Below are 23,688 nucleotides of genomic sequence, written 5' to 3' on the forward strand. Positions count from 1 at the left end.
GGAGAGGAGATGCAGATTATATTTAAGGAGATATCAGGCTTAATACTTGACCAGGATCATGGTTATACCTCATTTTGGAAGACAATGTAAAAAATACACACACAAATATGTATAAGCTGAATTATTTACTATTAGCATAACACTAACAACCTGGTAACAGTAAAGTAACAGAAATTCCAATTCCAATGTAAGTAATGTTATAAGTATATAGCTTTAGGTTCAGGAATCTTCAGGAATTAATATTGCAGTATACAAAGTGTATTACATAAAGACACAGCACTTTGAGGCTCATTATCTCACTTCCAACCAGTGTGCAGTTAAACTCAAAAGTGATAATGGGCACATATCAGAGCTCCAGATATCAGTAGGGAACCATGATGGCAAACTATACCGTGGTTCAAAGTGTTCAATCAGGCGGTGAAATCCCTCATTTTCTACAACTGCGAGGGGTTGCTCATCCAGAACAATCAATTCGAGTACCTTTTCTGTTATTTTTGTCACTCTTACATTATTGCTGGGGGGTTTCTTGCGTCTTTACAGTGCTGCCTGTAGAGTTAACTCCTCACACGCTTTGGCATGATGCTTCTGCAGGCGCTTTAAGTTGGTCGTTTTATACTCTGCAGTGCTGCTGCCTCCCCACAAAACATTGGCTTTGCAGAAACTGCAAACAGCCGAGGAACTTGTTGGCGTAGCAAGCATGAAATACCTCCTCACGGGTGACATTTTGTTGTTGGTACCCTCCATACTGTTAGCTGTTAACAGTGCTGGTTTAACTGCGCGCCACTGATGCATAACGGATGCGGTTAGCTTCCGCATGTGTACGAATACAGATAGACTTTTAATCAAATATATTGGTGCCATAGATCGGCCTAATGCTACAGATATCCGAGCCACCTATTTAACCCATTATTGGACCAATATCCGATATAGGTATCGGATGCACCGAAACATAATGTCCCAGAGGTGTTCTTTTCGATTTTGGTCAGGCGAGAATGGGGACCAGTCAATGGTATCAATTCCTTCATCCTCCAGGAACTGCCCGCATACTCTCGCCACAAGAGGCCGGGCATTGTCATGCACCAGGTGTAGCCCAGAACCCACTGCACCAGTGTAGGGTCTGACAGTGGGTCCAAGGATTTCATTTCGATACCTAATGGCTAAGTACTGTTGTCTAGCCTGTAGAGGTCTGTGCGTCCCTCCATGGATATGCCTCCCCAGCCCATCACTGACCCACCACCAAACCGGTCATGCTGAACAATGCTGCAGGCAGCATAACGTTCTCCATGGCTTCTCCAGACCCTTTCACGTCTGTCACGTGTGCTCAGGGTGATCTCTGCTCTCATCTGTGAAAAGCACAAGCCGCCAGTGGCAGACCTGCTAATCCTGTTATTCTATGGCAGATGCCAATCAAGCGCTACATGTGAGCACAGGGCCCGCTAGAGGACATCGGACCCTCAGGCCACCCTCATGAAGTCTGATTCTGATAGTTTGGTTAGAGACATTCACACCAGTGGCCTGCTGAAGGTCATTTTGTAGGGCTTTGGCTCTGTACATCCTGTTCCTCCTTGCACAAAGGAGCAGATACCGGTCCTGCTGATGGGTTAAGGACCTTCTACTGCCCTGTCCATCTCTCCTAGAATAACTGCCTGTCTCCTGGAATCTCCTCCAAGCCCGTGAGATTGTGCTGGGAGACACAGTAATTAACAACCCCCTCTGCTAACTAACCAGATCAATATCCCAACTTAAAAGTTTAGGTTGACCTGAGGTGTTCTTTTAATTCTTTTGAGCATTGTATATGTCGATTTAGCGAATTTGTTTTACTTTTTAATTTGCTACTATACAGGGGCGTCAGAAGCATTTTGAATGTGTGTGTTTGTGTGTGTGTGTGTGTGTGTGTGTGTGTGTGTGTGTGTGTGTGTGGGGGGGGGGGGCACACTGGCATAAAACTAATATTTCATGTTAAATGTGGGGGGATCCAAACAAATAATTATGAAATGTGAGGGGGACTTAGATTTAATGGCGGCGACATCCATGCTACTATACTGTATATGTAACCAGGTTATTTTATTTAATGTGTATAATTACACAAAATCTGTTTATTGTGAATTTGTTCATTTGCTACCACAACACAGCGTCAGAGTCTGTTTAATAGAAAATTCACTCAGATAAACCGGTCACATATACATATAAGAGTATATGTCAGTAAGTCAAGGACAGCTGGTCTTCTGTGATACTTTATATATTACAGCGTGAGTTTTTACAAAGCAGAATGGCGTCCCTGCTACGTCTAAAGTCCTTGTCCACACATATGCGGGTATTTCTTTAAAAATGGTGTTTTTCCGCCTTCAATACTTAAAAAAATCCCCATTCATATTAAATCGCTAACACGCGCTGTCGATATAACTGGTAACTATGACGACGATATAACTAACCGCAAAGCCATGTTAGCCACTCAGAAGCCTTATTACCAGTTCTACATTAGCTGTTTTCAGTCTAGCAAACACCGAACGCCGCATACTCTGATGAACCGACGACTGCATTCTCATTCACTTTTAATGTGAAGTGCTTCCACACAACTGATACTTATGCTCTTTATTTGGACCCTCGCCCTGCATGCATGTCTTCCTTCTGCTATACTGCCGAGTAATCAAGAAGGAAAATATTCATCTTTGATTTTTAATAATTGAGTTCATCAAGTGATCGGCACAGCTCTAATCCGACAACAATCAACATGACCTCATAAGATCTCATGGAGCTAAAAATGGCCCTCAGGTAAAAATATCTGCAGATTGTTGTCTTGATATAGAAGTGTTTAACCAACAAAAAAAAAACGTTTTAACATACATCATATCTTTATTTCAACCACAACAACATTGTGTCACGTGTCGGTTGATTAAATGCTAAGCTAAAGCCATGATATTGGCCTCCTTTGTGAATATTGTGAACGGCTTACATACAGGCTTTTCCTGTGTTGTACCGTCTTCATTTGGTAAAAAGCCAAAGTATTTCCAGACACCACTCTGGCTAGTTTTCTTAGTAACACCCCATGGATGACACTGTATCCAGGTCTAGGCATGTGCATTGGTAGCCTAAGGGCCTCAAGGCCAGTTCATGCTTCACTTCTCCGCATGTGCTTTTGGTTGTGGACAAGGGGATCATCATCATCATCATCATCATCATCATCATCATCAGGGGTTAGCTACACATAGCTGTGGTTGGTGCACATGTAGTGCAGATATTTGTGTGGCAGAAAACATGCATGTCCTTGCGCATCGACCGCGAATATGCAGGATAATTGATTAGATATTTCCAGTAGGTGGCAGTACAGACTTTCACAGATCAATGGATAACAATGGAAAAGCAGAGGAAAAATTGTTATTATTGTAAGAGTAGTATTAGTTATGGTGACCTACTGTACGAGGAGGGTTGGAGGCACCCCCATTTCTAATTTTTATGCTGTCCAAATATACCGTGAAATTAAAAAAAACCCACACTATTCAGACATTATGAAAACTAGCTGATAAAATTCACTGGAGGGAGGGGATGGGGATGGCTGAGGGTCAAAAGCATTTCAATATACTGTGGTATACCATATTATTCTAGTTGGGGAACCCCCCAAGCCTTAACTAATAACTTTAAGACTGCTGATAAATGTTTACCTGTGTCTCTGCAATGTCTCTATTTTGTATCCGCCCTTTCTTGGTCTGGTGGAATATCATTACTGTATGCATGCACTAACTGTGACCATCTACATCTGCAGTGAAATGTAGTATAAAGCTACCATGTGCACGACCGTCCTCATCCTGAGAGCACACAAAACAGATAATTATGAATTGGCCTTCAGTGGACAGAGCAAACCAGAAGTGCAGGCTATAGAATCAATACCATAAGAGTGTAATTAAACCATTCACATGATAGAATCGATACTTGCAGTACATTAGATACTTTTGACAAAACTACAGCAGATGGTATATAGTGGATTTAAATAGTGTACACACCCCTGTTAAAATGTCAGGTTTTGTTTACATTTTTTTTAATAATAATAAAGAGACTATGATAAGTTATTTCAAAACGTTTCTCACCTTTAATGTGACCTATAATCCGTACAATTCAACTGAAAAACAAACAAATCTGTTAGGGCAAAAATATATAAAAAATACACAATAAGCAGGTTGCATAAGTGTGCACACCCGTAAACTAATACTTTGTTAAAGCACAATTTTATTTCAGCATTCAGCCTTTTTGGGTTGGGGTCTATCAGCATGCCATCTCGACATGGCAGTATTTGGCCACTCTTCCTTGTAAACGCCCTTCAAATGTCTCGGATTGTGAGCGCATCTCTTATGCACAGTCCTCCTCAGGTCACCCCACAGATTTACAATTGGATTAAGGTCTGGGTTCAAAAACTTTTTCTTTTTTTTTCTGGTAAAGCCATTCTTTTGTTGATTTGGATATATGCTTGGGGTCATTGTTACTGTCATGCCCGGCTCGTCCGCTCCTCCTGTGTGCCACGCCCCCTGATTACCCACGTGTTTTCTCCCGATTGTACCCAGCTGTATCTAGTTTATTTGCTCAGTCCTGTGTATTTCAGTCCGTGTCTTACCCGAGTCCTTTGTCCGTCATTGATGTTAGTTCGTGTGAGATGTTTCCTGTTCCCGTCTGCCTAAATAAATCCCCGTTTGCCCTGCTTTCGCCTGTCTGCCTGCTTCCTGTTGGCTCGCCTGCCTGTTCGCCTTACCGGCTTCCAGCGTCCCGGGACAGAATGACGGACCCTAAAGAAAGGGCAGCTTCCGTAGCTGAAGAGGACTACTGCAGTTACGTAGAACAGCTGCTATTTTGGATTGCCCAGCCCGGTATCCGGGAAGATCCCCCGGCATGGGACCTCGTCGACCGGAGCTGGGATATCCTAGACCGGATGTCCCTGGAGGAGGACGCGCACCTCGCGGAGGAGGTGTGCGAGAACTTTCAGCGGCTGGACGAGCTCCGGAAGGAGCGGTACGTCAAGCCGCGCGAGCCGGGGACTATTCTCCCGCCGTCCGCCTTTGCTGGCAGCGCGCAGCCTCCCGCCGTCATCAGGAACCGGCGGAAGAAAAGGAAGAGCAAGCCGGCGATCGCTTCGGCGATCGTCCTGGGGGCGTGCGCCCTTGTCCCCGCTTGTCTCCCTGCCGATGATCTGGAGGACTCTCCGGGCAGTTCTGGGATCATCGCCGCCGCTAAACTGCCCAACAGATGGGCCAGCTCGGTTAGGGACGCTATACCACGGGTTCCCCGGATCCTTAAAGGGGCCACGCCCGTCTCGTCTGCGCAGGACCTGCCTGTCCCGCTAGCGGACGACCCGTCAGCAATTACACCCGAGGCGTTGTCTCCACCTCAGGCGCTGCCTCCGGCACCTGCTACAGCCAGTACGCTCCCCGCTCCTACTCAGTCCACAGCCATGATCCTGGCCAAGAGGTTTTTTGCCCTCCAGGATCTGTTCTGGCACGTGAGGGGGGAACCAGCCTTCAGAGACTCCCCAGAGGCGGCTGAGCTCCTGGAACAGCTGCAGAAGGAGTTCGCCGCCATTACCCCAGAGTCTCCACTCCAGCAGCTGACTGTAGCAGAGGAGACTTTGAGGAGACTGCTCCTGTGGAGGAAGGAGCAGGTTTCCCCAGTAGCAGGGGCGGTGTTCCCCGTGGTACCTCCTTCCGCACTGGCCAGGCTGGAACTCTCCGCTACGCCCGTGCAGCCACCGCAGCCACCTGCGCAGCCAGCGCAGCTTCCGCCCCCACTGCAGCACCCTACAGCAGCTCCCGGGCAGGCGCCCCCACTGCAGCACCCTGCAGCAGCTCCCGGGCAGGCGCCCCCACTGCAGCCGCCTGCTGCAGCTCCCGGGCAGGCGCCCCCACTGCAGCCGCCTGCTGCAGCTCCCGGGCAGGCGCCCCCACTGCAGCCGCCTGCTGCAGCTCCCGGGCAGGCGCCCCCACTGCAGCCGCCTGCTGCAGCTCCCGGGCAGGCGCCCCCACTGCAGCCGCCTGCTGCAGCTCCCGGGCAGGCGCCCCCACTGCAGCCGCCTGCTGCAGCTCCCGGGCAGGCGCCCCCACTGCAGCCGCCTGCAGCTCCTGTCCCTGACTGCGCTCCTGTCCCTGACCGCCCTGCTGCAGCAGCTCCAGAGGCGCCCCCTCCGCCTGCAGCAGCTCCAGAGGCGCCCCCTCCGCCTGCAGCAGCTCCAGAGGCGCCCCCTCCGCCTGCAGCAGCTCCAGAGGCGCCCCCTCCGCCTGCAGCAGCTCCAGAGGCGCCCCCTCCGCCTGCAGCAGCTCCAGAGGCGCCCCCTCCGCCTGCAGCAGCTCCAGAGGCGCCCCCTCCGCCTGCAGCAGCTCCAGAGGCGCCCCCTCCGCCTGCAGCAGCTCCAGTCCCTGTCCTAGTCCCCGAGGTGGTCCCGGACAACTCCATCTTGGTTCCTCCCTCTTCGGAGGTGGAGGAGCTGGAATGGGACCCCTCGGGGACAGAACTCGTAACCCCTTGTCCCTCGCCCCGGCGACATCGACCCCGAACTAGGGTCGGCCTGTCTGTGTCCCGCAGGGGAAGGGGACACAGACGCAGGGCTGGGGTCCCGCCCGCCCTGCCCCCTGGCTCGCCCTCCCTCGCCTGCGCTCTGGCTCGGCTGGCGCCTGCGGGTCCTGGCCCTCCGGGTCGGCTGTCGCCTGCGGGTCCCTCTCCAGTGCCTCGTCGCCCCGCCTCGCTCCCCTCTCCAGAGCCTGGTCGGTCGCCTGCGGACTCCCCGTCGGCGGCTCCTCGGTTGCCTGCGGGGCCCCTACCTCCGGCCCTCCACCGGACGTCGCCGCCTGCTGCGGCTCCCCCCTCCTCCGGGCCTTCGCCGAGGGCCCCTCCTGCTCCCTCGTCCCCTTCCCCGGTGCTCCCTCCTGCTTCCTCCCTGGCCCCTCCGCGGGTCCCTCGCCCTGCCTCCTCGGCCCCTCCGGGGTCCCCTCCGGCTCCGGCCTCCCGGCCGCCTGCGGCCCCTCCGGCTGCCTCCCGTCGCCCGCTTAGGCTCCCTCGGGCTCCCCTTGGTACCCCCTCCTTCTCGCCCTGTGCCCCTGCCTTTGTCCCTCCTTTCTTTGTCCCGCCGTCCTCTGTTCCTGGTTTCCCGTCGTTCCCTCCCGTCACTCCCGCTCCTTTTGTCCCGCCTGTTCCCTCTGTGTCCCCGTTTCTGGTCTGTCTCTCCGCTTTCCCGACCCTCTGTCAGGTTTTGTCCTTTGTCTTGTCCCTCGCTGTGTTTTGTGCTTCGGTCCTGTTCCCTGTCCTGCGTTGATTCTGTTCTTGTTTTTCAGGTCCTGTTTTGCCTCGTCCCGTCCGTCGCCCCCTTCCTTGGCGCGCCCGGAGAAGCGCGCCTTTGGGGGGGGGGTTCTGTCATGCCCAGCTCGTCCGCTCCTCCTGTGTGCCACGCCCCCTGATTACCCACGTGTTTTCTCCCGATTGTACCCAGCTGTATCTAGTTTATTTGCTCAGTCCTGTGTATTTCAGTCCGTGTCTTACCCGAGTCCTTTGTCCGTCATTGATGTTAGTTCGTGTGAGATGTTTCCTGTTCCCGTCTGCCTAAATAAATCCCCGTTTGCCCTGCTTTCGCCTGTCTGCCTGCTTCCTGTTGGCTCGCCTGCCTGTTCGCCTTACCGGCTTCCAGCGTCCCGTGACAGTTACTGATGATAATAAATAATAATAATAATAATAATAATACTACAATACTTTATTGATCCCCGTGGGAAAAAGGCCTGCTCTTTTTCGTAGTGAGGGCAGCCACCCATAGGGAGCAGGAGGTTAAGGGTCTTGCTCTAGGACCCACAGACTTGCTGAAGTTGGGTTGGAACCGGTGACCTTCTGATTACAGGCACACAGGCTTAGCCCACTGAGCTACACGCCGCTGTTGTGCTGAAAGGCGAAATTCCTCTTAATCTTTAGCTTTCAAGCAACACACAATTTGTTTTGCAATTGAGTTGTACAAGTCACATTAAGGGTGGGAAAACTTTTGAAGTGAGACTCAAATGTTAAAATTGTGACAGTGTGAACTGGGACTTTACCATTTTATTCATCTGACTCCCTATGCCGTCCCTTGGAGGTTGGGCTCCCCCTTTGAGTCTGGTTCCTCGAAAGGTTTCCACCTTCTAGGGAGTCTTTCCCTTGCCAGCTTGCTCACTGGGGGCTTTGGGTGGGGATGCTGTAAAGTGCTTTGAGACGATGTAATGTTGTGAAATTGTGCTATACAAATAAAATCAAACTGAATTGAACTGATTTATCGCAGTCTCATTTGCAGTCTAAGTTGCAAGATGTCTTTCCCAACAGCCAGCCCTCATCCTGCAGGTTGTAGTGGGCGTAAAGGGCAGGTGAGCACACTGGAATGCAGAAGGTCAGGCATGGACTATAAATGTAGTGATGAAATAACAATCATTAAAACGATAGATGCAGCAGGGAAATCATGACCTGCCCATCACACCAACCAATCCAGAACCAGAGCAGTGCTGGACATGGAAGGCTCCTAAAGGGGGATAAATGTGCGGCACGATGCATTACGCTGCAGCTTTGGTGGATGCCAGCAGGGGATGCTAGCATGTGCCTAGCAGAAAAAGCTATAAAAGCACATGGTTCTCCTCACTTGAAATCGTTCAGTCAAAGTGCTAAACTTAACAACATGAAACATCTGCCCGGAAACAGCTTTGCGTTTTCAGTGGCATAGGGACATCACACCAGCTGCCTGTTTGCGAATAGTGCTGTTGGCATCTGCATCCGTGTCCGCCCCCGCAACAGGCTGCCTGACAGAAAGCATAGCCGTGACAATGAGCAAGCCAGTGCTTCCACAGGGCACTGCAGCAGCACCTCCCTATGCACAGACCCTCTGCCAGCTAGTACTTCTGCCAGCAGACTATGGAATTTAATGAGCCTGGACAGCAGGCCTACTGTCAGGAGACTATGGAATTTAATGAGCCTGGACAGCAGGCCTACAGTCAGCACATGGACAATACCCCCAAACCCATAAGCAGAAAGCACTTAGGATGTTTACACATACAGCTAAGTCGAGCTACGGTTATAGTGCAACTACGGCATTTAATCGGACTGCTGTCCCTGTCCCAATATACATGCATGGGAGGGGAATCGATTTACTGACCAAAGTATGTCAGACTCCGCTAAAATAGGTAGCGATGTGGCTCCTTTCAGCTTTTTCTGGTTGAGCTATTGTGCCACAGATGTAAAAATTAATAAAATGAATAATAATAGATGCGTGGACAAATGAAGTGACACATTCTTTAATTGAGATCTCATCAGAAGAATGGATACGACGAGATCAGGATAGCATAACAAAAAATAGTGCATTTTGTATAATATGCTATGGCATGGTATGCGCAGAGCACCTAGACCAGTTCGAGTCTGACTGAACATATACATGCAGGAGTAAATCGACTCCCAATCGCGTTATCTGGGCGTCTTAGACTTTGAGAAATTCAATTTAGTACGATTTCAGTCAGACTAACAAGTTTACATGTACTTCAGAAGTCCGATTTTTAGACGTACTAACACAATAATTAGATTTTTTTAGTGTGCATGCACTGACTGACTAATGCTGCCCGGATTGGGTCGAGTTGGGCTGGGCTGGAGGAACCTTGGACGCCTTGTACCAGATGGACAGGACCTTCAGATCCAGCGCATGCCCAACAAAGCTGCTTCCTCACAGTGATTAATTTACCATTCATTGTCACATAAACCAGAGGGTAACGGGCAGGAAAAAAATTAGTACACAGACAGAAAATTCTAAATCACAGAATAAAAGCACTGCTAACCGCACTCCAGGCCAGTCACTAACGCATCTGAACATTACAGAGACTGTGGGAGGTATTTAAACTGATGCAAAATGCAATAACCCCAGCAATTAGCCTAATTTGAACCTACCAGCTCGCATTTCAGTGGTGTTTCCCGGCGTTCGTCTCTGCGAAGTCACTCGGCACTCAATGGAGACTGTAGCCTCCTGATTGCAATCAATTTCCTACAGATGAGCAAAAAAGGGACCCCCTTTAGCTTTTTTTGGCATTGTGTTTCATAGCTGACAGCCCCACATCCAAGCTGCTACCATCAACCCACACATCCTTACAAAAGTAACGGGTTAAAAAGTTTTATTTTAAGGCTTTGTATAGTATTTTTACATACGTTAGTTCAGAGGAAGGAATAATTCGCTTTGACAGTATGACCTATGCAGATTGCAAATTTGGAAAAGCAAATACTCTCCCCCAAGAAAAGCATTTTAAACTGCCTTATTGATTTAAGGTGTCCAACTAATTTCAAATACGCTGCATTTAAAATAAAGACTCTGGTCTTAATGCGATGTGACGAAGCCACACTGATTTCAGCATGCTGACTCAACACAACAGCATCCTGTTAAACCAGAAGAGCCGAGTTGGGACTTGCTCACTGAGACCCCACCAGAAAGGCCCTGCATGAGCCACACACCCAACCTGCTCCCTCTCATCCAAAATTCAGTTTTAATGCCCTATGTACTCCACATGCTGGCTCCAGGAAGAGCCCCCTGACCCGGAAAAACCACTATGAGGAGCTTCCATGAAAGGCTCAGGCTTTCTGCGTTTATTTGGACAGGATCCTGTGCCTTCAAAGAGCTCTGTCGCATTACCGTGTGACAGGTAGGTGGTACATGACTTCGCACACAGTGCAAAAATTTGCTGGGTGGGACACTTCTCAAGGGCAAGAGAAAACTTCTGGACTGACATCTGAAGGTACAGGTTCCCGATGAGTCAGACAAGTGTAGGGCTACTGTCTGGCACAGGTGCAAAGGAGCCACAGAAACCAAGGGCTGACTGACACCTGGGAGCAGCCAACACCAGATCACTGGCACCTAGGAGGCAAACTCGCCCACGCTCGTGGAGAGAAGGAACAGCCATTCTCAATAACTCTTTTTCGCACATATACTGTGATCTCAATTAATCACTGAGCTAATTATAGCTGCAGATGGCCCATGGGGACAGAGAACACTGGCTACCAGTATAGCACTGCTACAGGAACAAATACATATGGATACTTAAAACCCCATTAATAGGAAACATTATCACCAGTTAGCAGCAGAAATCCTGCACTCTGGTTATTCTTTTGGACAGTGGATGTTTCTTCACTGAGGACTGAGAATCAACATTTTTGCACCATTTGTAACATTTTTAGTATTTTATAATTGTTTATACACTAGTGTACTGTATACTGTAATAAACAGTGTACTGTTCCCGCTATGTGTTTTCCCCGTATGTCACAGGTGAAAATCTATGAGGGAAACTGAAATAAACAGAACAACAGAAAAGCTTAGGAGATCTCTTATCTAGCATAGCAAAGTTACAACAAGCAGGCCAATAAGTGCTAATGGTATTCATCACTGGAATTACAAATAGACTATACACTAACATATATAGGCAGGTATTGCAAATTAGCATTCCTGCAATGCAGTGAATCACTGTTAGCATCCTTTTGCACATCACTGAACTATAACGGGGCATAGAAAATGAATAAGTCACTTCAATATTTTAACTAAGATGTAAAGCAGTAAAAAAAAAAAAAACTTACAGGCATTACATTTGAAGACGTAAGAAAGGTAGAAGACACAGGAAACCTTTAACCTTGAACATAAAGCGCAGACATGCGTAACTGGAGGTTCCCTGTCCCACAACACAAAGCATATGCATCGATCTAAATGCAACATATCAAGATAACGGTTGATGGCAAGTTCAGTGTAAACAAGTTCAAGTTCAGCGTAAACAAGTTCAGAACAAACAGCGTGGAACAGATACGCCACGTTGCCATTTGCCTGACCAAAGTTCTCATACGCCGTACAATACCTACTGGTCATAGAGCTGGTCTTAAGTCCAGGCGGGCATTAAACTGGTAGCTTAAGTGAGGAGTGTGTGCTCATATCAGATTCCGTGGAAGCAGTAGGGAATGGAGATAGCGCCATTGTTCCAGCCTGTAATGACTCATTATGACAAGCATTGTTTTGTCCAGCTCCTATTTTTTAACAACTGTAAACGCTAAAAACTCTCATTTTCAGCATGACTCTCCGCAGGGCACTGCCATCAATGGCTAATTGTGCTGGAACGTCTTCAGCCGCAGGCTCAAATATGACAGTGAATAAGACTGGTAAAAATGTTGTTTAAACAGTGGTGTAAGTTACACACTACCAAGCAGGGGCAGGGACAGGGGTAGGCGACATGGCAACTGCCAGCACTCAGCTCGCCCCCCCAAACCCCCAAATGCCATCATCCCTGGATGAGAATCAAAACAAATTTCCCAAGTGCCTTGCCGGGGTGCTGGATTTAGCACCTTCAAAGGCTGCCCTTCACTGCCTCATCTCTCCTCTCCATCAGCTTGACCGTAGCTTCTGCCTTGCAGGTCCTGGTCAGACCCCACCCCCTCAACAGAAGGTGCCTCACCACCCTGGGCCACACCCAAGTAACCTAAATGAACTTTACATGGCAGCCTGCCAGGATGCAGGCAAAGACAGGGGAGGGTGACAGGGCATCCCTCTGTACTAGAAGGGCCCAGGCAGCTGAGGGAGAAGATCCTAATAGATGGAGCACAATCAAAGCTGTTAGAGATTATGCACTGGGGGGTCCCTAGCATGTAGCGGGCGGGTCACATGCATCGTCCTCAGTGACCAGATCACCATACAGGCATCGAGCGCTTCGTGTGCATTATTCTCCTCTCAGCGGAGCTCCACTCCAGCTTTCCTCAGACCCAGAGGATGTCCCAGAGGTGTTCAGACATCAGACAGCTGCCACCACAACAAAACCAGGCCCCCACCCTCCGATCTGACTCTGCCATGCTTAACCTTGCCACATAATGCTGCCTTGTCTTTCACACTTGCACAAGGAAAACAGATGGCTGCAATTACCACCACACAACCTTGACAACTTCAGCAAACCTGAAAAAAGGGGGAGGTTCAGAGCCCCCCACCCTGACAGAGGCATAGTCACTCATGCCCGCCTGCAGCACAGAGGTTACAGCCGTGTCCGTATGCCTGTCCTCACTGGCCGGCCCTTTACTGCAGAAAGCTTCAGTGCCATCTGGATTCGACCAGACTGACACTGCGCCACTGCTGTCACCGGCCTCCACCACCACCCTTCATTTTCACCCACAAAGCCCACCCTCAATATGCCAAGACAGGCGCCCAACTCCAGGCCCACTGCCAATGGCCACAACACACTGAGCTAGATCAGCCACTCTGTAGTAGCAAGTCCTCAACCCAAAGACATTCGATTACAATGCAGAACACAGGCTAGCGGGTGCTTATCGGGTGTCAGGTGGACTCACCGAGTTAAGGCATGCTACTGAAATTTCGCCAAATAACTGTCCACTTGCCAGGGGGCGAGAATGGATGTGTGTCAGAGCTAAGACTTGCTGAGGTTGATCAGCAGAATGACACTGGCACTAATTAATGAAATCCCTTATCTGTTCAAGTTGAAAGTGGCAGCCCTAACTCTAAGTGGTGAATGAGCCGACTAAATTCCTCGTCCGCCTTGTCCTTAAGTAGTTATGTCATTATCTCCGGTGCCGTTAACTTTTAATACTGATAAAGTTTAAATATCAGATAATATTGCCCTAGACTGACACATTGGACCAATACCAATATCTTGCTTATGTCTGATACCAATATGTTTGGACGTCCATTTGGTCAGTCCTGTGTATCTTTTTTTAATCACCATTTGGTCAGTCCTGTATATCTTTTTTTAATCACCATTTGGTCAAATTCTAAAACTAACAATACCTACTATTAACAGCAAAATTTTACTATTATCTGTTTTAAAACATATCTTCATGAAAATAGTGCCCCTTTGAAGTTGTGAACAACCTCAGATTTCTACAAAAACATAATTTAATCAGAGAAAAAAGGACCCCTGCCTCACTTCCGAGAGGTGGGCCGATGAAGCCTCATGAAACCTTCGGGTGTTCTCCATAAAGAGTTTTCAGTCTTCGAGATTCTTTTTCCCTATTAGAGAGAGGCCCCTAGTGGGGTTCACAGCGCCTCGAACAATCTGAGAATAAAGTCTATATGTGTCCGGCTCGTCCGCTCCTCCTGTGTGCCACGCCCCCTGATTACCCACGTGTGCTTCCCTGATCGTCTCCAGCTTCGTCTAGTTACTTTGATTAGTCCTGTGTATTTAAGTCCTGGTCTCCCCGGTTTCCCTGGTCCGTCATTGATGTTACCTAGTGTACGTCTACGAGCGATGTTTCCTGTGTCCAGTTCGTCCAATAAATCCCCATTTACCCTTCTTTTGCCTGCTCACCTGTTACCTGCTCGCTCGCCTGCCAGCGCACTCGCCCACTTCCCGGACGAGCGTGACAATATGCATTTGCATCAAAATAATAATGTGGCTGGTATGACAATGGAGTAATCTTAAAAATAATTGTTTATTATTATTAATCCGGTTTACTTATATGTCTTTTCAGTCATTACGTATTTACAATAAAACACTGTGATGGAACTGTAACGAACTCAATTGTTGTCAACCTGTTGCCAATTAGGTGCTGCAATACATGACTGTTTTCACTTGTTAGGGTTTAGAGGGGAGGGTTTAAACTGGGGGAACTGAGGGTAGAAAATGAGGTGCAGCATGACGGTCTCACGGGGGTAATTAAAATATTTATTGAGGATATGTTATTGTCGTATGACAGGTGTTTGGAGCACTAAAAACCTGGCAGGTACTATAATGATACATGATAAGAATGAATTTATTGAGCTAATGAATGAATGATTATATTCAGTTGACAGATGATAAACAAGGGAATAGATACCTAGCCTCCCCCGTGGCAGGCGAGAATTGGCCCTTTGAACTACTACTACTACTACTACTACTACTACTACTACTAATAATAATAATAATAATAATAATAACAACAATACTAACAACAATAACAACAACTAATTTCATATTTTGCTATTTCAATATTCATTCACCTTACTGGGAGACATCAACTCAAACTACTTCGAAACATTTCAGTCTCTTGCCATTTTCAGACCCACTTTCCATAACGAAAAGGTATTGCCGGTAATACAAACTGTACAGCAATAAATCTCTCCAACCTCAAGAACCACACGATGCCCAAATGTTTCATCTGGCTTTGATAAAAGTTTCGAAGAGCCGTCAGAATCCGAAACCTCTGGCACCTCAGGTAGAATCCGATACCATCCATCACATGATATTACATAAATGAAGTAAGCTCTGACTCCCAGCTTTGAGCCACTGGGCTTCACATTGACGGGGTGAGCTCTGTCTCGGTATTACATGCCCCATCACGATCACTTCCTGGTTTCAAAAAAGGAGAGAATACTGCTCAAGCACGGGAAAGCTCTGTTTTTTTCCGATAAATCCATGAAATAATATTGAATCAGGAATGTCTCAACTATAGCAGGTCAACTCCGTAGCCCTTCTAAGTCAAAACTAAATACAAATTATAGTTTAAAAATGCATATTTTCATTTAGGAAGAGCATTAGGAGAACTCCTACCGATCTCCTGAAGACCAGAGGTCTGCTAAAGCAGTTAGCTCATTTCAATCAGGGCTTAAATCAATACTGCTTGCTGCACATTTTCAATAAATTAAATCAGTTAAGTCATACACTATCTGACACGCCCACGCAGGCGGACACCACCGGCTGCGGCTCGTTACGCATAATGAGTCTAGAGTTAAAACCAGCCAGAAGTCACTTGCCCGTTGCGAAGTATTGCGCTGATGATTAGAAGCCATACCGAGCACTCTCTTGTCAATTGTCTATCCCTGAGACCTAACCCTGCCTGTTTTCCCCGTGTCCTCTCCTTACCTCTTTCTCTCTCCCGCTCCTGACCCGTCAACCCTGCCTGCCCCGGCTCGTCCTGTTCCCGCTACCCCGTGTGATCTTGTCCCGTGTTTCCCTGTAGGACTGACCCCCCGGCGTACGACCTCCCTGCTTGTCTTTCGACCCTGCCTCTTGCCTGTCCCTTTCAGTGCTACTGTTTGGTTTACCCAAATAAAGCGCTTAACGGTTTGCGTGTCTGGATCCCGGTCTCTCTGTTCCATCCATCGTGACACTATCACTACAATATAACTTCTTTTCAGATCACTGAACATTTGGTTTTTTAAATGTAATATTTTTAATTATTATTTGAATTTAGTTTCAGTGTGATTTTAATTAAATTAAAGGAAGACTTTGAAAACACATCAGATCTCAATGGATAAAAATCATGCTGGATATCTATACTGGTATAGACTGGGTAACGTGTTAGGAACGAAAGGATGCCGTATTAAATGAAATTTCTCAAAGTCAGACTGAGAGACCAAGATAATGCAACGAGGAGTGGATTTACTCCTACATGTATATATTCAGTCGGACTCAAACTGGCCTAGGTGTTCTGCACATGCTCCACGGCCCCCCAGGCTTTGACCTGGAAGTAATAGAAGAAGCCGGTACACAGAAGCAGCTCAGAGAAGGATGTATAACACTTACGAAATGCACAGCGCTGCAAAGTTGTCCAATTCACCACTCAACTAAAGGGGGCTTTCCTACCGCACCAGGCACCATGGTGCGATACTTCAAGGTGTTGATTTTCGACACTGGCGTAAAAATTGGTACCAAATGTGGGATAGGGTACTTTGTACTGAATTTGAAGAAATGGCTGCAGTATATTACACGGCTGAATGATGTGCAATGTTAATACCAACATGGTCTGTTATGCACATACAATTCTTACATTGTTAGTCAGCTAGATTAAGATCAGGCTTTTTCTTTCCGTCAGTTTGGTACGGATATTATAGCACAGGGAGTTTAAGTCTCGCTAAAACATTTTTACTCTGTCATACGAAGAAAAACCTACAGTTTTGCTATTTTAAAGTTTACCTCCACTGTTTTTGCATGAGCACTGCATGTGTTCTCCAAAACAATCAATCATTTTCATCCTTGCTGTTTAAATCTCTCCTAGATGGGAGTCCACCAGAAAAAAACCTATTGTAGCAGAGTCAGACATGCTTTGGTCAATAAATCAGTTCCCCTCCCATGCATGTACACTGGGACAAGGACAGCAACCTGATTAAATGGCATAGTTGAGCTATAACCGTATAAACATGCTGACTGAGCAGATGCACAGTGCGGAGACAAAGGGTGTCGGATCCAACCTATGTGGCTGACCCTCTGTGTAACCGATCTCTGGGTACAAAGCAAGACGCCACACCGGTGATCTCTTCATCTCGCTGCAGGGAAGCGCGGTCCGGTCACAGAGACTTGTCTCTTGACTCGACTCAGCCGACTTCGGAGGGGGACTTCTCTCACAGTTCCTCTTCTTAAGCACTTCTAATTACAGAACAGTAGTAGAAGGATCACATGATACAGCTTGATTTCCTTTAATACCATATATAGTTGATAACACATGAATGCATCTATTAGTACCTGCTGTTGCTAAGTGGAATAAGACAATTGGACGTATAGGCACGTATGATTTTGCAACATTTATTTCGAATTGGCTTTAACTAAGCTGAAACTCTGCGGTTAGCATCTATCAAGAAGAAAACGTGTTTTGTGCACTTTAACCTGCACTCTTTCCTGAGCGGCCTAAGTCCCGCCCTGCAAACGTTCAGGCAATACATACATGTCAACAAGCATAATTACCAACAAAGGGGGTCTCAGGCTTTGCGTTCATGAGAGTGGACTTTAGCAAACACACATCACACAGCCAGGTTCAGCAGCAGATATGGGAGATGGGGGCACTCCTTGAAGTTGACAAATACTCAGGCCAGGTGGGACTCTAGAGAGCTGACCAATGTGGATGGAGACTATATTCCCGACAAGGACATCTACAACTTCACCAGCGGGGGGGGGAGGGAGACATCAGCAGTGCAAATATGACCAGGCGGCAAGGCTCACCGCCACTGTTATTCCAGCCACATAATCGGCATCAGTATCCCCTTTGCTACACAGGCTAATTACCCCCAGCCTGCGGACCCCTCCCCCTGCATCCAGCACACCTGAAGGGCAACGCCACCAAAATGAGGCTGAGGTACTGTAGCACACACGGCAGACGGGGGCAGATATACTGAAATGGAGAAACGAGGAGAGACAAGGTTGAATGATGAGGCTAACAACCCCTGGATAACTGTGGATGGTTCCAGCTTCAAGCATAAGGCACAAAACCAGACCCTTTCTATAACTATGCTTAAAGAATATATGCCAATCATGCCCACTAAGGGAGCCCAAAAACTCAATAAGAAGGCATTAGCCCCCACAAAGAGGCCAACTAGGTTGAGAGGCAGCTGGACCAACCAACAGGCTACCAACAAGGTCAAGTCTGAACTGACAATTTTGAGGGCTGTTCAAAACAGACATTTATACTATAACTAACAAGGAGTGATGCCTTGGTTGAAAAAAAAAACCAAAAAACACTAGTCTACTCTCAACTCATGATCTGAATACCACTTAAGCTAATCCGACAACAGACTCCATTATCAGGCAGAGCAGTACCCCACTCCGAGTCCTCGGGAGGACCCTGCAGCCCCACCCCACATAGCAGGATAGTCACCAGAGGCCAACTGGGTACAAATCAGTACTGACAAGAGCCAATCATCTCTGACATTGATAAAAATTATTAAAAAAAATTTAAAAATTCCTGCAACAACCAAACTGATCAGTAGCAAATTTTCAAAGTACAGATATCTATGAAATAATTAGAATAAAATAATTGGAAGGAAAACTAGACAAATTAAATAATCTCCCGCAGGTTAATCTCCAAACCCAGATGGATTTACCACCTTCCCTGGGCACTGACGACCTCTGACAGCAGCTTGTAATTAAAAGGGTAGGTCGTGATTATGTGTTCTGTGTCTATTTTATAGCTCCTATGATATGAACAGCATAGACCGTCCTTACAGTGTCCTTACAGTATCTTATGTCAGAAGTGTTTAGTCATGTAAGGGACTGTATCCTATAATGTGCTACTTTCCCTAAACTGCTGGTTAGAGACTAAAAATATAGCCTTTATTGATAATTCAGGCCATTTATTGGGAACGGCCTGGCTTTTATAAACGGGACAGTCTCCATCCTAATTGCTCTCTCTTAAAACATGGCAAATGGTTTACCTGCCTGACTTTTGAAAGTACCATAAAGACACACTTCATTTCTGACTGATTTTGAGGAATCTCTCACTGACTTATGACACGTCCCCCAAATGGAAAAATTTCCCAATTTATTAATGCAGTAAATAATGTAAAAACTTTATGTTTAGTACAGATGTCAACGAAGTCATACATGATACATAATACAGTGGTTAGTGAAGCTTTTGATGAAACGGCGCCTTTGAAAAATAATGTTGTCAAAACCACCAAAGATTCCCCATGGTTTAATGATCACACGCTGTTAAACAGGAGTGTCGCAGATGGAAATTTATGGGGTTAGAGGTGTTCAAGTTGGCATGGTCCAACAGCCTGCAACAGTGCAAGCAAGCCCTATATAGAGCATGTTCAGCCTATCACTCTAACCTTGTTGATCATGACAGAAACAACCCTCGCTACATTTTTACAATATTGCAGCTTATCTAACAAATTAGGCAGAACCTCTGCTACCAAGTAATATTGGTAGTGAATATTTTATAGACTTCTTTAAATATAAATTAGAAACATTAGACTTCAAACATGTTCAAATGGCTCACAAATGACTTTTTTTGCTCCCAAACTACAAAGAGGCCACATAGAGAAAAGGGAGCAGCTCAACCCCCAACCTATCAAGACACAAGAATCATCTTTAACACATACCCATACCGCTCCACAAAACTCCTACTCTGCACAGTGAATCTTGAAATCAGAAACCAATAAATCTGGTAAGTTACCCAATATGGGTGGCAGAGAAGCTAGTCTGAGGATGTAAAAGATGCACCAGCAGCCTCAGTCTTCAAGGGCAGGTAAACATCTAATTAAATATTAAGAGCAAAAGCTATACTATAACAGCTCAGTCAAGCAAGGAATCACAAGCTGTGAGCTAGAGCCAGCCAGGGGCAGAACCAGCAATTGAGTGCAAGACACACACTAAACAGACACGAGCAGTCTCAACCCGACTGTTAACGTCAGTTATCGATTCCCTTGACTTACAAGAACAACACTTGAGGAAAATGTAGACGCTAATGAAGGATAAATGGAAAACCAGCGAGTGAATAGACTATGCTACACTGTGAAAGTGATGAATACACCACCTGTTATCACTTTTGGATAAAAGCATGATCAATACCGCTCATCAAAGATGTGTGGGTCCCAATGCCTCCTTCAGAAGCCAAAAGGTGAAAGGGCCTCGGGAAGATCATTCTAACTGAAAAATTCTAACTCAAAAACATTCAAAGAAACTACTTCATGTCCCAACATGACAACAGCATACCTCTCAAAGGCTGCTTATTCTATTCGATGACACCCATCAGACACATAGAGGAAATGGTCGCTTACGTCATGCACACACACTGTACATTTCAGTGCAGCCTTATTGTGACACTCAGAAGGACGGTGCAAAAACAGACCCACAGCGCAGAGAAAGACAACCATCAAGGATTCAGTGCACTGCCACACAAAATGGACCCCCCACTGCTTACATTTACATTTATAAGCACTTCACAGCCTTCAAACACCCAAAGCACTGCAACACACTTAAGAATGAAAAGTGCATTTCCTTTAAACTCTGAAACTTACGGTCGAAAGTCAGTTATAAGATTACAATTTCAAATGAGCTGCCCACTTACTAAATAGCGCAGCAGCCTGAAAGACTGAAATGTGCTAAATTTTCCAGGTAAGCAAAAGGCCATCGCATTCATTCAAAAATCAAGTTCGAACGAATTTCAAATGTCAAGCAATTCGTTCAAATATGCAAATACTCGTGACCTCCCACTACCAAATGCTACACGGAATCACTTTTCAGTATTTTATTATCACCCAGTACAACATCACATTTGTATAAGAGGCCAGGGAGGGAAAGTATTTTTCAAAACAGTTTGCCTTTCCGCACTAAAATCTTAACCCATAAACAGTATATAGTATACAAAAATGTAACTTCTCTTCGGTAGTTGTCTCATTTTGGATTAGGCTAGTTTTGTCTGTTCATGCTCATTTAAGAGTATATAGTCTAGTATCTCATTTCTTAAGTGAGTGTACAGTCCAGTTGCATGGTATGCATCTTCAGGTGCAGTCCAACCATTTTCATCCATGAGAAGGGCAAGTTCAAAGACAGTTTCATCGCAGGGGTACTGACCCTTTGGAATGCATTCCTCTTTGCAAATATCTCTCTTCTGGGAGAACAGATTTCAGTTTGTTCTCCCCCCCTACCACCAAAACATTAGAACTGGGCGTCCTCCAGACACTCCTTGGGCTAGCTTTGGAATTATTTTATGAGAGTTCCATGTCCTCACCATCTAGTTCATCCTACATGAAAACAAATATGGATAATGGACTACAACCTGATCAACCACCCTCTCAGCATGTATAGTGTAATACAGTGAAGAATATTTAACTTCAAGCATTGTTCAAGAGGTTTGATGCACAGAAAATCTTCCAGTTACGCCTACGCTTTTAAGACTTTATTAATGAGGATTCATTTATGTCATTGGTCATGAGAAACTATATGTGTAAAATACATTTTTTTTTATGCCTGCACAAGATTAAGAACGCAGACCTGGATCAGATTTTTGTCTAAAAATCACCAGAGAAATGTCCATTATCTTTGAGCGTCTGAAAAATGTCAACTCAAAATTGTGCACGATTCTATTCTTTGATTTGCAGTACTGCACCCATAAATGAAGCTTCTCTCTGGCATAATGGTCGGAGTGATTCCTGCGCAGGAACATATTAATTTTACGGACATGACCCATTTTCCGTACCTGAATGAGCTCACAAGCGATCGGGACAGCCTCCAATCCACGTCACGGGGGATATGTGGAAGTCGTCTGCTCTTACTTTGGGGTCGTTGTTTGTATTAAACGCCTCCATTCACATCATATGATGACTAAATCCATTAATGCAACCATATATTGTGATGCCATATGGATTCAGTTTATTGTACCAGTCCATATGTCATAAAGCATTGGGGCCACTAATACTGTACTTTCGACGTCGAAGATGCCGAGTGGGCCGACCTTCTACACCTACGGGATCAATTGTTTTGATGATCATACGCAGTTTCCCATAACACTACATACCCTCTTCCATCAGCATGCAGACGTAGTCATCGATAGCCTTGTAGACTCCCGCTGTTAGTGATCTCACGTTCAACAAAAACAGCAAGTCGGTACTGCTCTTTCTTCTGAACAGATGCAATTTGTGACACAATCTTTTCAATGTCCGAATACTAATTACGATTTGGTGCCCATGTGCCAGAAGAGCAAGGACCTCTTTGTTTGTGAACCCTAAACCCTAAAGATTCACTATATCCTCAACATCACTCATTTTGCCTCAGACGATTCTGAACCTTTTCAGATAGTTTTGAATGACTTGCAACATTGCAGGTATTTTTCTCATAACTTTATTCTCAAATGATTATGCCTTTATTCTGGCAAATTACAACTTTAATCTTGAAGGTTTTTATTAATAGTGGCCCTAACATTCCGTTATACTTTCCTCATAATAGTTTTGCGTTACTAATAATGATTGCACAGTCTAATTTCAAGTACAAAATACAGAATTAATGGACTAAACTATAAACATTAACAATACAGACATGTACAGTTAAGTGTGCTTTAAGCATTAAACTTTATATGCAGTTTTTCCGGCAGTAATAACTTTCAATATTGGTAATATATTTCAGTGTTTGTGTGTGCACTTCACATTCAATATCCCAGCTGTCTTGCTAGGTTTATCCTTAAACAATTGTAAGGGAATGCAAAATTTTTTTTAAAATATATTTTCTAGGCATACAACGATGAATCGCGAATCGGCTAAAAATCGATGTAAATGTATGACGATCTAAACCGGCTAATGTGAAAAATTAATCGCTACTATAGGAGTACTTCACGGTACATAACAAAAAAACTGGTGTAATATTACATTTGATTTTACGACATCAGTTTGACGTCAGATGTCACTGCGTATTCACGTCGACGCCGTACGTTTTTGGTTTAGACCGAATGCGAGACGGCGAGCGAATATGAAATTGAGGACATACCCCCGATCTTAAATCGGTGGTGTAGCAGCATGTTAGCTTTCCGGTAGTGGTGTGGTTATCCGTCACTAATCGTTACTACCAGTATTTGTCAATTAATACTTGTTACCCAATACTCATTGCTACTTGGATTGGCTATGCATACAATAATGAATGCTGCTACCCATGCTGTACCATAGTCCATAAGCCTACAGCGCTTAGCAGCGTCGCATTAGTGTGGGTAATTTTATGCATGATGCTATTGCTGGTTGTACGAACTGCAATCATGATTGCTTTCTCAATTTTCTCAATTGTGAGTGCATCCCTAAGGGCTATTTTGACCTTTTTGCGTGGGTGGCGGCATAGCCTACGATTGCTGCAGGGACTATGAATTTAAGATGTACGTATATCCTTTGTCATTAGAACGCCACATGGGCGACTAATAACCCTGGCCTGTCAGTGCAGTGACCTAGCCCACTCCCCCCCCCCATCAGAGTCGTATGTGGGCCATAGAACATGCAGCCAATGAGCGCAGGCTTCAGATAATGGAAAC

At 45.9% G+C, this 23,688-nt stretch overlaps 1 protein-coding gene across 3 annotated transcripts in view; it reads right to left on the reverse strand.

Moving 5' to 3' along the window:
• Positions 1-23,688, reverse strand: part of LOC125739403 (bifunctional heparan sulfate N-deacetylase/N-sulfotransferase 2-like) — an 81,932-nt gene that overhangs the window by 24,321 nt on the left and 33,923 nt on the right. For 2 of the 3 annotated variants that reach the window (XM_049009488.1, XM_049009489.1), the window contains exon 2: positions 9,910-10,003. The exons of the other annotated variant lie outside the window; for it this stretch is intronic. The gene's annotated coding sequence lies outside the window, so the exon portion shown is untranslated. The remainder of the gene's footprint in view (positions 1-9,909; positions 10,004-23,688) is intronic. 3 annotated transcript variants of the gene reach the window in all.

The sequence above is a fragment of the Brienomyrus brachyistius genome, chromosome 3 (assembly GCF_023856365.1).
Source record: "Brienomyrus brachyistius isolate T26 chromosome 3, BBRACH_0.4, whole genome shotgun sequence".
In the NCBI taxonomy this organism is placed as follows: Eukaryota; Metazoa; Chordata; class Actinopteri; order Osteoglossiformes; family Mormyridae; genus Brienomyrus; species Brienomyrus brachyistius.